The sequence below is a fragment of the Alosa pseudoharengus genome, unplaced genomic scaffold (genome assembly GCF_046254945.1).
Source record: "Alosa pseudoharengus isolate Yale_2024_CS ecotype anadromous, Long Island Sound unplaced genomic scaffold, YU_APseudo_1.1 YU_APseudo_1.1_scf_17, whole genome shotgun sequence".
Classification (NCBI taxonomy): Eukaryota; Metazoa; Chordata; class Actinopteri; order Clupeiformes; family Clupeidae; genus Alosa; species Alosa pseudoharengus.
The window spans coordinates 34,884,648-34,898,044 of NW_027468640.1; the positions used below are offsets into that span (position 1 = coordinate 34,884,648).

At 38.9% G+C, this 13,397-nt stretch overlaps 1 long non-coding RNA gene across 1 annotated transcript; it reads right to left on the reverse strand.

Moving 5' to 3' along the window:
- Window positions 1-2,282: 2,282 nt before the first annotated feature.
- Window positions 2,283-8,763, reverse strand: LOC143127721 (uncharacterized). Its single transcript, XR_012987678.1, has 4 exons — window positions 8,677-8,763; window positions 7,688-7,847; window positions 3,285-3,417; window positions 2,283-2,971 (listed from the first exon to the last, which is right to left on the reverse strand). It is a non-coding gene; the product is annotated as an uncharacterized LOC143127721 (long non-coding RNA).
- Between the last annotated feature and the right edge of the window lie 4,634 nt (window positions 8,764-13,397).

A 13,397-nucleotide genomic window follows, 5' to 3' on the forward strand; every position in this document is an offset into this window, starting at 1 on the left:
GGCCGAACTGCCGCCGTATTTTTTTTGTACACACGCTAGCTCTGCCTGCTGCGCTGCCTGTACATTCAATGTCCTCGGCTTCGCGAAATCAGTGCATATTCGCGCCTAATTATAGAACGTCAAAAAGAAACAAAGTAGCCGGGCTGCATCCAGACACTTAGCTGCCGTCGGGGGCTGCATGCAGTCGACTCAACCTCCCAGTCAGCACACATACGTCTCCAAGACGTCTGGAAAAGATCTGAACAGCTTAATTACATCGCGTTCCATTTAGAACGTCTTATTTTGATCTTACAAACAGCGGCGGCATCTCACTGTCAATGTGTGTAATAGTTCTACATCTCCTGGAGATCTTAATGTCTTAAATATGATCGCGTTCCATTTAGAACGTCTTATTTTGATCTTACAAATGTCGGCGCTATTTCACCGTCAAGATGCATTTTAGTTCTACATCGGCCGGAAATCTGTATGTCTAAAATACGCTTTATTCCAGTATAGCCTACGTCATCTGCTAGGTGTAGAAATATTATGTGCTGGCTGATCACCATCTTACCTTCAAAAGGCTGTCATTTGACATCACAGCAGCACTTCGCACATAGCTAACGATTTGATGTAACACATCCTAGCAAGTCTGAATGGATATAAGCAAGCACACATCCTGAATGCTATACCAGTTTAACATGGCAAATTCAATTGTGCAGGCTATAGCAAAGTATCCAGTGATTTTAATTCTTACAAAACAGCCATTATCACCATACAATCAATCTAAATTTCGAGAGTTTTAGAGGTTCCTACCATTTTGTATAGTTGCTTGTAAGTGTATGCAAGTAGCCTAAAGGTCATGGTTTTTCATAGATGCTTTTGACAATATTTACAGAGCAAACCAATAACTCACACATTTTATTATTTTACAGTTTTTACAAAAAAAACATTACTACACATTAATCAAACATTTGTTAAACACAGCTTGACACCTTATGGTATAGTATAAGTATACTCTTTTGATCCCGTGAGGGAAATTTGGTCTCTGCATTTATCCCAATCTGTGAATTAGTGAAACAGACACAGCACACAGTGAGGTGAAGCACACACTAATCCCGGCGCAGTGAGCTGCCTGCAACAGCGGCGCTCGGGGAGCAGTAAGGGGTTAGGTGCCTTGCTCAAACAACCCTCCGGTTACAGGTCCGAAGTGCTAACCAGTAGGCCATGGCTGCCCCACTGAGACATGCTGTAATTCCAAAACTAGCAATATGTTTTATATATATAAATATATTCATTTATGAAAACAAAATAATAGACAAATAAACAGACCATTTAAGCAAGCTCAACATTAATCTGGGGAGTTTCAGGACAAATTCTTACAAATTTGTAAAATGACAATGATTTTGATCAGCATGGCCATGTGAACATTCTCATAGCAGTAGTAAATGGGGGAGGGGGGGGGGGGGGGGAGATGTACATACATGATCAATGTATCTAACAAACACAATCAGTAAATCAATCTACAGTACAGTTGGTCGTCAAGCAATAATTGGTGGCTCGCATGGTAGCTTTGGCAAGATTTCGGCAAATTTGGTTTTACTCATTTTGAGTAGGCCTAAACCTGCCTAAACTGTTCGCCAAAGGCAATCACCTCTGGCCCCAGCTTGATAAAAACAAAAGTAGGCTCTGATTTAGCCTAGTCTACTGTATGACTTCAACAAGGTGATCTTAAGTTTCGTTCTGCTTACAGTATCTTACTGCGACTGCAACGCCTTTGAATGCAATCCGCTGCCCTGTTTACAAATGCTACAGCAGACTTAAACTGCCACCTTGTGGCGATAAGTTGTAATAATTTCACGCAGGTGCATGACTCACGGAAAGCACGAATGAAGTGGCCACTTCTAAATGGGACCCACTGTATGTGGTAACAGTCAATACATTTTTTGAAATGTGATTCATAAACATAGAATACTGCACTACAAAAACACAAACATCTAAATTATACTTCCCCCTTCACCCAAATACAGTAATGAAGGTGAAAGGAAGTTATTAAGCCTTAATGGTGCCTCCTAAAGAGGGCATTGTCAAACATGCTACTACTAATACTAAAAATACAGCATGAAGAAAGTCAAGGACATGCATGCCAGCTTCCGCTCATCCCAGTATTAAAGTAAATCTGGTCTTAAATGAAAATGTATTGGCTGTTTTATTTCTTTTTTGTGGGATGTCCAATTTATATGTAGAAATGCACATTTGCAAAGGTGACTTAGTATATGTTGTCGTAAAAGTGTCTACCCTTTTGATTTTGCACTGCCAAAGTGGCTCGTGAAAAAAATTGTGAGGATCACTGCTCTAGCCAGTGTTTTCTAAGCCTGGATGATTACCACACACAGCTCTTTTTAGGGCTGGTTAAGGCACTTTTCAGGTTTGTCCAGGCAACACAAACTCACATATAATGTTTCTGAGGATTGCCACTCATGTAGAGAACACAAATAGAGGACTGGCACTACACCATCTAGGTACCTACATGAAAGGGTGGATAGAGCACTACCACATTTAAGATTCATTGTCTGATGGGCATAACAGAAAATTTGTATTCCAAGTATGCATCTTGGGGCCCTTCTACAGAGCACTTTCGAAAATATTTTTTCATGATTTATCCTTAAAAGCCTTATGGTGAGCTTACACCATACGATTTTCAAGCAATTGCAGTCGGCGACTACATTTCCAAAGACGAAATGAAATCATGGGAGTTTACATAACATCTTAACACCAGGACCAGTGTCCCCATGTTATTTTCAGAAGTCTATGGAGTGACCAGAGGTAAACCTCTAAAGGTGATTGTGTGCTCCTTTATGTGTGATGCTTCAGCTCTGCACCAATCAATGTTCTTGCTGTGAAGAGATGTCAGCTCTCCCAAGACGCACTCAACACCTCACAGTGGCACAGGTCTGCCAAGATCGGCACACTTGACTTCTAGCTCGAGTCCTTTCTGTATGGAGCATAAATAAAAAATAATGGAAAGTAAATATACATTTGGCCATCCTAACCACTAAAAAAAAAATGACACATGGTATACCCCCCCCCCCCAGTGATTAATATACAAGTGTGATTGGTTCAAAAAATAAAAAATTGGATCTACCTCATACGTGTTCAAATAACAATTTTAATGGTCATTCTGAATTACGTAGGACAATGGGAAATCCAGCCAAGCAGTGGAATAAGAAGTTTTAATCTAAAACGTGTTTAAGCTGCTGAAAGTGAACAAGATATATGAAAGATGAGTATGAAAGCAAAATTCTTACAACAGGGTTGCGCTATTCAGTGGCAGCAACAGCTTCAAGTATCCTCTTCCCAGGTTGACCTCCAGTTGATCCTTGTTCCTCCTGAAGGTCAGGAGCACTTAACAGAGTAGTGTGGTGTGCATCACAAATACTCCTAAAAGGAATCATAAAAGATAATAATTTTAAGGATACAATTTCAAAAGCAGTGTTATGCATGAACCAATTTCATTTTCTATTAACCGTGAATTGAACTTAACACATTCCTAACATAATAACTTCATCTAGCTCAGATAGTTCAGACTCGGAATCAATTTAGGTCCAGCTTGGTAACACATGATTATTGTTTTAGTCGTGATTAAAATAGGTAACACAATATCCACAACAACTGGAGATGGTAGTGATGGAAAGCTGATTATTAAAGGACTTGTTAAAGGTTTAAGTTAGGGATGAATTGATTACTCGAGTAACTCAAAATAATTAAATTCTGTATTTTAAACATGAAAATACTTAAGTACTGCACTGTATTGTAGAATAACTGCACTGTGAAAACAGCAGTTTTTTGTAAATTAGGTTATTTGGTAGGAAAGGTAGATGCTGCAGATGCACAAATCTACATAAAATAAATGAAGTTACTTTTAAGTGACTAGGGCTAGTTTACAGCTTAACATTTATTGTGCATATTAATCAATTTGCACCTAAAGCAAAATATATTTTACCAATTAAATACATTAAATATTTTGTTACTCAATGAAATAATCACTAGAATAATAGATTCCAAAAAGACTCAGAGCTGTAGCCCTAGTTTATTTGAAGAGAGAAACCAGAAGCACTCACTGTCTTTCTTCATTTAAAAAATATGAACTGAACGAGTCAATTGAAAATAACTATGAAGGTTAATTTATGCATTTTCTAATCACATCACGACCTGAAGAGTGATTTCAAATGACATTCCCCGAACACAGGAGATGGACAAAGGAGATGCATGAAAAAGGCAAGTCATTTTCCTCACCTCTGGACGAAGATAGATATTTACTGAACAAATGGTTGTAATGCATTTGATGGTATTGCCTTCCATTGCTTAGGTGCTAGGTCAACCTAACCCACTAAGTTAGCAAAGGCAGAGGTGTAGCCCGTTACAATTCAGCGAAATGATGGGGGAATAAATTGAAGAGTTCAGTGCCATGCGAGCACTTCACTTATCAGATTTTTTAACAGAATACTGCACATCTAAAAGTCGCGTGCTTGCCAACCAGCCCCAACTACCAAAAAAATCTGCGCAGACGTTGGTGGTGATAACGACAAGAGACAATCTTTGTTGTATATAGAGATATATATAGTTAGCGTTTTAGATTAATTCAGATAATATTAGATAGCGTTAGATAGTTTAAGCCAATTTTTCCTCTTTGAGCTGTTGAAAAGGTAAGTGTAATGATAGTGACTACAAAGTTAGTCACTTTAGTGTGCTAACGTTAACGCTAGCATGCTAACGTTATTAGCCAACGGCAACAGTGACGTTAACCTTTAGAACGCGAGCGCCTTTGATCTCCATTGATAATGTCAACAACTTCACCTGTCGTTAACGTTATCCAATAACACGACATGTAGATAAATGTCATGAATAACGTAAATGTTGTGCTTAAACTCATCTATACGAAAATAAATTTAAGTCATTAAAAGGGTCGATTTACTACGGGAAATCGACGGGTGGACATGTCGGTCCATTCTACATAATATTGTACCCAATACTGCAACTAATTTTTTTACATTACGCTTAGGAAACAATTCTGCTAACCTTGCTATGCCACGTGAAAATCCATCGACCACCAACAGCATCCACCAGCTGGCAAATCCGCGGCGCAGCAACTGAGCACTTTGTCGCCCTCCCTCCGTTTCAAAGGCATTAAACCGGAAGTGAATTACAGGCAGCCTCTAGCTTTTAACCAACCTGAGCGCAGTTCATTGATTACTTTGTTGGCATAGGCCTTATAAGAATGCATAGGCTTTTTTCGACGTGGAGGGACTAGGGCAATACCATTTTAATATATTACACAACACGTTATTTAATGTTAACACTTAAATTCATCCTAATTTCACTGTGTCAAATTAAATGTAATTGTCAATCGTTGCCACACTATGCCATTGAAACTAATTTTGTGTTTGTTTTTTTCCCTTCCATTTGCATGTATATGGGACACTGAAGACCATGTCAAGCTCACAGCAAAGGTATCAGCCTAATTTCTTTTTCAATAGTGGCCAATACACACAAAAATGGCCTCTTATTGGAGTAAAAGAAGGAGAGTCTTGTCAAACATCCCTTACTGGCACTGTCCTGATGGTAACACAGTTTCCAATCGAATACATGCATTGAATACATGTACTCTTTGGGTGTAACTCGGAAACTTATTGTGTTCTGGATGAAGGGAAAAAATCTGGCCACTAGACAGCCATCATATATATATATATATATATATATATAGTAATAATTTCTGATAGGACGACAGGCATCACATGAGTGGGAATATCCTAGGACATTCCCTCCCGGCATCACTGTCAATGTAACTGCCATCTTCTGACTAAAAGAAAATCTCACTTTTCTGTATTACAGCACTGGATGCAAGACCCCCAGAACATCCCAACCGGCCACTTCCCAAATCGAAGCATGCGTAAGTCATAAGATGGAATAGATAGGAACTGGAACAGAAACACTGTATTGTAGACAATAAATTATACAACAGTTAGCTTTCCTCATATTACTCAATAATTTCTGATAGGACAACAGGCATCTTAGGACATTCCCGCTCGATATCTCTGCAATTTAAAATTTGTGACTTATATTGATATTGTATGTCTTTCCTTCCATAACTAATCCACCAGCCACATACGGTCATAACACACAGGAGGAGTGGCAGACCAATACCCAAGGTGAGTTCATATGTAACTGAATCAAGTTTTTTGTGTAGTTCTCACGAAACATGTAAGGGATAACGACCGCCGAGGTGTCCTGTTCTACAGAAAGGAAACAAGCGGTTCCATTTAAAAAAAAGTTTGTTGTACAACTTTCTTTAGCCCTAACAGTGATAGCACGGACAGTTAGCTTGTTTACAGTTGATTCCATTGTTGTGAAAGCCTGCTTACAGGCTTAACTGTTGTCCTACTATGAATGTTATGGTTACCATTCATAAGCATTGATATGGAACGGTGATTAAACTTTTTTTTTTATCAGATCTACTTCAAAAAGAGTATTTCTTCTCTCCGGGTGATAAATGTAAATATCCGTCTTCTGACTAAAAGAAAACAAATGTTTAACTTTTTTTTAACTAATTTTCTGTGTATCAGCATTAGATGTCACACCCCCTGACCGTCCCAACTTGTCACTTCCACATCAAAGCATGCGTAAGTCATAAGAGAAACAAACCACATAGGAACTGGAATAGAAACACTGCATTGTTAAAGTATATCAATTATGCTAAGTGAGGGGGTTACAAAGATTAATGGTAGTGGTGGTAGTTAGAGTTGTCATATTGTAAAAAGACATTTACCTCCCTTTTGCTCTTCACAGCAACATATCAAGACCTCTACTCCAGAGGAGAATCCAGGCAACCAGCCTGTATAGTAAGTATATATACTCTTTTGATCCCGTGAGGGAAATTTGGTCTTTGCATTTATCCCAATCCGTGAATTAGTGAAACACACTCAGTGAGGTGAAGCACACACTAATCCCGGCGCAGTGAGCTGCCTGCAGCAACAGCGGCGCTCGGGGAGCAGTGAGGGGTTAGGTGCCTTGCTCAAGGCCACTTCAGCCGTGCCTACTGGTCGGAGTTCGAACCGGCAACCCTCCTTTTTTTGAGCAGTACATTATTGAAATATCATTAAAAAAATAGGTAATTTTCGATACCTACGATCTACGATAACTTAGTAGATCAGCACAGCAAAATTGATGTAAACGTTTTTTCTGCATTACATTTTTCAAGAGTTTCCTCAGCCTGGCGAATGGGAACAGCCGTCAACTAACAATGGTAAGCCTGCACCAGTAAAACGACTCAAAAACTAGAACATAAAAACAAATGGTCAGCAATGTCTCTGCCTTGGATACATGCGATTGTGCCAATGTGTCTCGGCCGACCATTTGAGATCAGACCACCCAATACACATTCTAAAAATATGTAAACTGGCCCTTTTGTTGTGTTCTTTCAGCATGTGAAAATACACAGCAGGGGTGGCGGCGTAGCATGAACATGCCATGTACACGTAAGTGTTTGCTGTTATTGCCATTCGTCATTCAGTCTGGGAGCAGTGCGATTTGATTGCTTGACAATCACAAACTTTAAGTCATCTATAATATTTATTATTAACAATATATTTACAATATTATTAACTAGAATGTACTGTTGTTCTTAACCATGAATCTGTGTTTTAATACTCACATCTTGTTCATGCAGCCTTTGAAAGGGTGCTTCTACAAGCGGTCCTGAGAGATGGACCTCCAAATACGCCATCTCACAAACATGGTGGAGAGAGACTCCTTTTCACTTCCCCTTCAGACGATGGAGGACCTTGACAGGCTTGAGGACAACCTCCAAAACCCTGACAACAAAAAGATGGTAAGACTGAGTAGACTTGAATAATTAAGAAATTACACTTGATAATTAAAGGAGACATTACATTAGATATTCGAAATTATTCTGTCTATTTCAATACTTTATGTTCATATAATATTAGGCAACTAAAGTGTGTTAAGTCCTCAGAGTCCACAGAACGGTGTTCCTGTGTGTCTGAATGCATCTTTTGACTATATTTATTTATCTAGGGTAGCTACAACAATTGGCACTTTGTACACTCACTGCCCATACACTGAGCTACTTTCACACAGATTTCCAATGCCTATAGCTAGCCCACATACCATTTCACTCTTATGAAAATATATATTAAAATATTCAAGCCCATCTTATGTGGAGAGCTCAAATAGTAGAACAAGAACCAATATTTGAACATGTAAACGAAAAAAAATTATGACAATTCACATTGTGCTAGGTAGGCCTAGTTGCGAAATGTAGGCTATGCTAATTTAAGATTATGTTATTTAGGAAACACGCCAAACCAATTTACAAAACAATAAGCAAGTATCAAGAAACAAGTGGGAATATCAATTAATCAAGCATTGCAGTTGGTCTAACACACAAAATAATCAGTTTACAGTAAATCGCTGAGTTAAACATACAGTAAAGTGCACATGCAGGCAAGTACACGGCCACGTGGGCGATTGTAGCCTAAACGGCAGCTGTCTTTCAAATAATTATTAAATACATAAATGAGGCCTGTACATTTACACTCATCACACAATTTGATCCAAAGGCAAGTAACACTAGCTTACACTTACCCTAAAATAAGAGTAGCCTATTTTAACTTAACTTACCCAAGCTCTCGTCCACCAGACACTGTTGCTGTGTTGCTCCCATAGATTGTAAAAGGTTGCTCCTTAACTAACTTTGTCCAGTTGTGGAAATGACGAAATTGTTTGTTCTCACACCGATTCTGTTTCTCTCTCTTGTCCAGGCGCAGCTGTGAGAAATCCGATGCTCCAATCAACGGATGCGGAGGCAGAGAAGCACCTGCAGGGTTTTTTGAGATTGGCGCCTGGGCGCAAATCCCTCTAATATTTAATAAATATTTTATATGTTAAATAGCTCCCATTTGTCGTATTTCTTTATAGTAGCCTTAAAGATAATTAGGCTAGGCTAAATAAGGCGGCTGAATGTCGCCAAAGATTATGCAAGACGAAATTAGTATAACATCTTATATACAGCGGGTAAAGGAATAAAAATGATGTCTGCAAGACGTAAAAACGGCATATTTAATACCGTTATAAGATCTTTGTAAGACGTTAGGAAGATGGATGTCCTATTATGACGTATTCATGAGCATCTGGAATACGGCTGCTAAACGCTGTTTGAAGATATTAACAAGACGTCTCAGATACGTCTGCCAGATGAGCAAACGCTCTCTAGAATACGTCTTACAGCTGTCCAGCAGACCTTTAGAACACATCTCCAAGACGTCTTGCAGACATTCTTTTGCTGACTGGGCTCTCTACGGACAGTTTTTAATGTTTATCAGAAAATAACTACTCAGTATACTGATTGAGTATAATTTTCGGGACAATTAGGGCAGGATTCGGGATTCGGGACAACTGCTTGGATATCGGGACTGTCCCGAATTTTTCGGGACGTCTGGTCACCCTAGGTACAGCACTAGCCATAGCGAAGCAGCCAGAAGATAATTGAGAAATAAACGTGAATTAAAGCGACTGTCTTAAAGCGACAGTGCACAATTTATACATTTGTTAAACAGCATATAATTAGCAGTATTTTTAAGCAATTAATATTTTAAAGCAAATACTTTTCATACTAAATTATAGGCTATAAAAAATGTATTTTTTTATGCGTGTGTCGTGGGGGGGGGGTTAGGTTGCTGTGCGGCCTGCCGGCCAATTTTCAAAACCCAATGTGGCCCTTGAGCCAAAAAGTTTGCCCACCCCTGCTCTAGACTGTTCGTGCGCCGTGACGCAGGCTATAAATGTCATAGATCAAGTGGACAGATGACCTCAGTGCCCTTCCGTGGTTCTCGCTAGCACCCCCTTAGGTGACTGATCTCGTGGTTGGAATATATTTTGAGGTGGTTAACTTAATCGAAAAGTCTTGAAATTTGACACACACATCAGGTGTCACACAAAGCAGCTAGGTACAAAGCTTGGCCCCGGGCATGGCCCAGGGACTCGCTAGCGCCCCCTTACGCCCCCTTAGGTGACTGATCCCGTGGTGGGCATATACTTTCAGCTACACACACCAAATTTGGGGGGTGTATGTAACTCCCAAAAACAAACAACTTTTGTATTAACATGCCATTAGCCGCGCCCACAGGAAGTGAGGTAATTGAGATTTTGTGTGTTGTGGACATGATCAATTTTAACGTACTCCTCCTAGACGGTTGATCCGATTCATGTCAAAGTTGGTATACATGACGCCAAGATGTTTCTGATTCTAAATTGTGAAGGTTTTTTTTTATATGTTGTAATTTCACGAAATGGTGAAATTATTAATTTTAATACCGTTCCACACAAACAATAAATGTGACATAATTCACCATGCATGGCTTGAAATGTTTTAAATTTCACAGGTCATTGAATACCATGTTAATGATAATATTCACATGCCCATAATGCATGTTTGGCATAGCGCCACCAACTGGCAACAGAAAGAATGACACTTACACTGATGTCACATGATCAATTTTAACATGCTGCTCCTAGACGGTTCGTCAGATTCATGTGAAATTTGGCAAACATTATGCCAAGATGTTGCTGATGTTAAATTGTGAAGGAATTTTTGATATGTTATAATATTTTATGGTTTTAATATCTCACCACATAAACAGGAAATGTGTCATAAAGTCACAGTGCATTGAATGAATGGTCTGAAACTTCTCAGGTTAATATATATTATGAATATAATATGATTACGGCTATATTTTCATTTTAGAACTATCTTTGTTTTTTTTTTCAACGATTATGTAATTGTCAACATTATAAAATCAAATAAATCATAGAAGAGATGTATACTAAATCTTATGGATAGTGGAAAGTATTATTGATCCCTATCCTGTGTGAGAATGTATTGTGCCAGGTGCGGAGGTGTCACTGTTTTCAGAGGGGAGGCCCACATTGATGGAGTTTGGGAACCCACAATCTAAACAGTCGTGCACTGAACTCCCTGTTGTGTTTGACCGAAAAGGTCATTCATTCTTAGGTTAGGCTACATTTTCAAATAATAGTCAGAGCCTGATGGAATCGGTGTAAATGTGTTTGTTGTGTTTTCAGCTTTTCCTGCGTTTATGAATGACATGATTGCCTTTCCATACAGCTGGTTTTAAACTTTATAATGATAAGCAGCCTATGGTATAATCAATGTAACTGGCTAGGCAAAACTCTCCTCGTGGGAAGGCAGCAAGCTTGCGAGTAGCCAGGTCCATGGGCACAAATACATCAAAATGTATTTCCAAAAAAAATACCAAATACCCACCTTAAAAATGTATCAAAATAAGCTACAAAATACAGCAGCCAAAACATGTATCAAAATAAAATACTGTATTTTCAAAATACTTCTAAAAGCCTTTTTCACCTATCCCCTCACTTGTACACTGGAAAAACATCTGAAAGCAAGAGACTCCTTCCATAATCAGTCAACAGATTAGATATGCTGACCCCTGGTTAGACATTTTTAATATAAACCTCTGCCCTGAGAAATGTTCGGTAACTCAGGAACCCTTCCTTAAGTATACTTATTTACTCTATTGGTGCAATAGATTGCCCACTATGAATCAGTGACAATAACTCAAAGACAAACAATCCAAATGGATGATTTATTTAGAAATTTAAACTGGGTAGCATTTTAACCTTTTAAGTTATTTAACACCATCACCACCACACTTATGGTGAGTTTCATCACAGTTGAATAATTTTGTATACACGTGAAACTGGTGTGTGCACAACCTCTATCAATGTAAATACAAAAAATAAAAAATCAGGTTGTCACATTAATACCATCCAATCAGTTAGAAGGCTAATAAGCCAATTAGAAGCCAATAATTATGACATTATCAATCATTTCTTATTTGAAATGTGCAAGAGGTTGGAAATGACTTTGTTTGAGGTAGGAAATTATCTTGTCATGTCACCATAGCACTGAAATATTTCACAAGTCAGAGAGCATAGACAAATTAAATTTTTTTTAAATTTAATTTAAAAAACTGTAAAACAGAAAAAAGAAAGGAAAATAGCAAAGCAAGCAAACCTTGTGTGAGCAAAGGAGTGTGTGCAACCGTACAGTAACTAGTGATGTCTCCTCAGTTGATGCCTTTAAGCATATCTAACTTCTCAGTGTTGCATTCAGACGACGCCTATGGGGCCTGTTAATCAGTCCAGCTAAGGAAAATAAATGCTCTACTGGAGCAGAGGGGCTTGACCGTGCGAGGGTGCCACAGGCAGACAGAGACAGAGATTTTGTGCTTTATAGTTAGATGTCATCACAGTGTTTCACAGAAAGTATCTTACAGTATTTTGAAAATACAAAAACACTGAAGTATTTTGATACAAAAATACGATGGCATTTTCATCATCTCAATAAAATACAAATGACAAAATAGTATTTTGTATTTGAAATACATATTTTAAATTCATGTATTAGAAATACTGCCCATCACTGGCCCAGGCCTACTGTTTTGTGGGAAACACGCTCCATATCAATTTAGAGCAGCCATGGCCTACTGGTTAGTGCTTCGGACTTGTAACCGGAGGGTTGCCGGTTCGAACCCCGACCAGTAGGCACGGCTGAAGTGCCCTTGAGCAAGGCACCTAACCCCTCACTGCTCCCCGAGTGCTGCTGTTGTTGCAGGCAGCTCACTGCGCCTGGATTAGTGTGTGCTTCACCTCACTGTGTGTGTTCACTGTGTGCTGAGTGTGTTTCACTAATTCACGGATTGGGATAAATGTAGAGACCAAATTTCCCTCACGGGATCAAAAGAGTATACTTACTTATACTTATACTATGGTAGACTAGGCCTATATTATCCGTTCTCCACTAGATGGCGTAACATATCTGTGTATAGAGCAGAAGCACACTCGTTGAGTTGGTAGATGCAGTGTTAGTCTGAGCCCACTATTTTGATCTATTCAGAGTACCCTAATTCAAAATACCCACTGGAATAACATTCCATATTGTTTCATGTTTGTTCATTCCACCATATAATATAATAGCAGTGTTTTGTGAGAGGATGTTTCAATGCAAAAACAGTTGCATTACATTTGCATTACTTGCATTACTTGCTTGAATGTATCTTGCTAATTCAAACGAGAGTAATGGGTCCGCAAGTGAACGCAGAGCGGTATAGACTGTAAATATGATCCCCCCCCCCCCCCCCCCAATTTGAGTACTTGATCGTACAGACATGTGCCTCGTCTCGTTGGAAAGCCCCACTTCTGTTCTGTCACGCAGAGAGCAGAGAGCTCCATTGACACAATCACACAAACAAATCCACTTTAGAACAGGTTGCATTAACTAGGCCTAGTGATGATTTACTGAG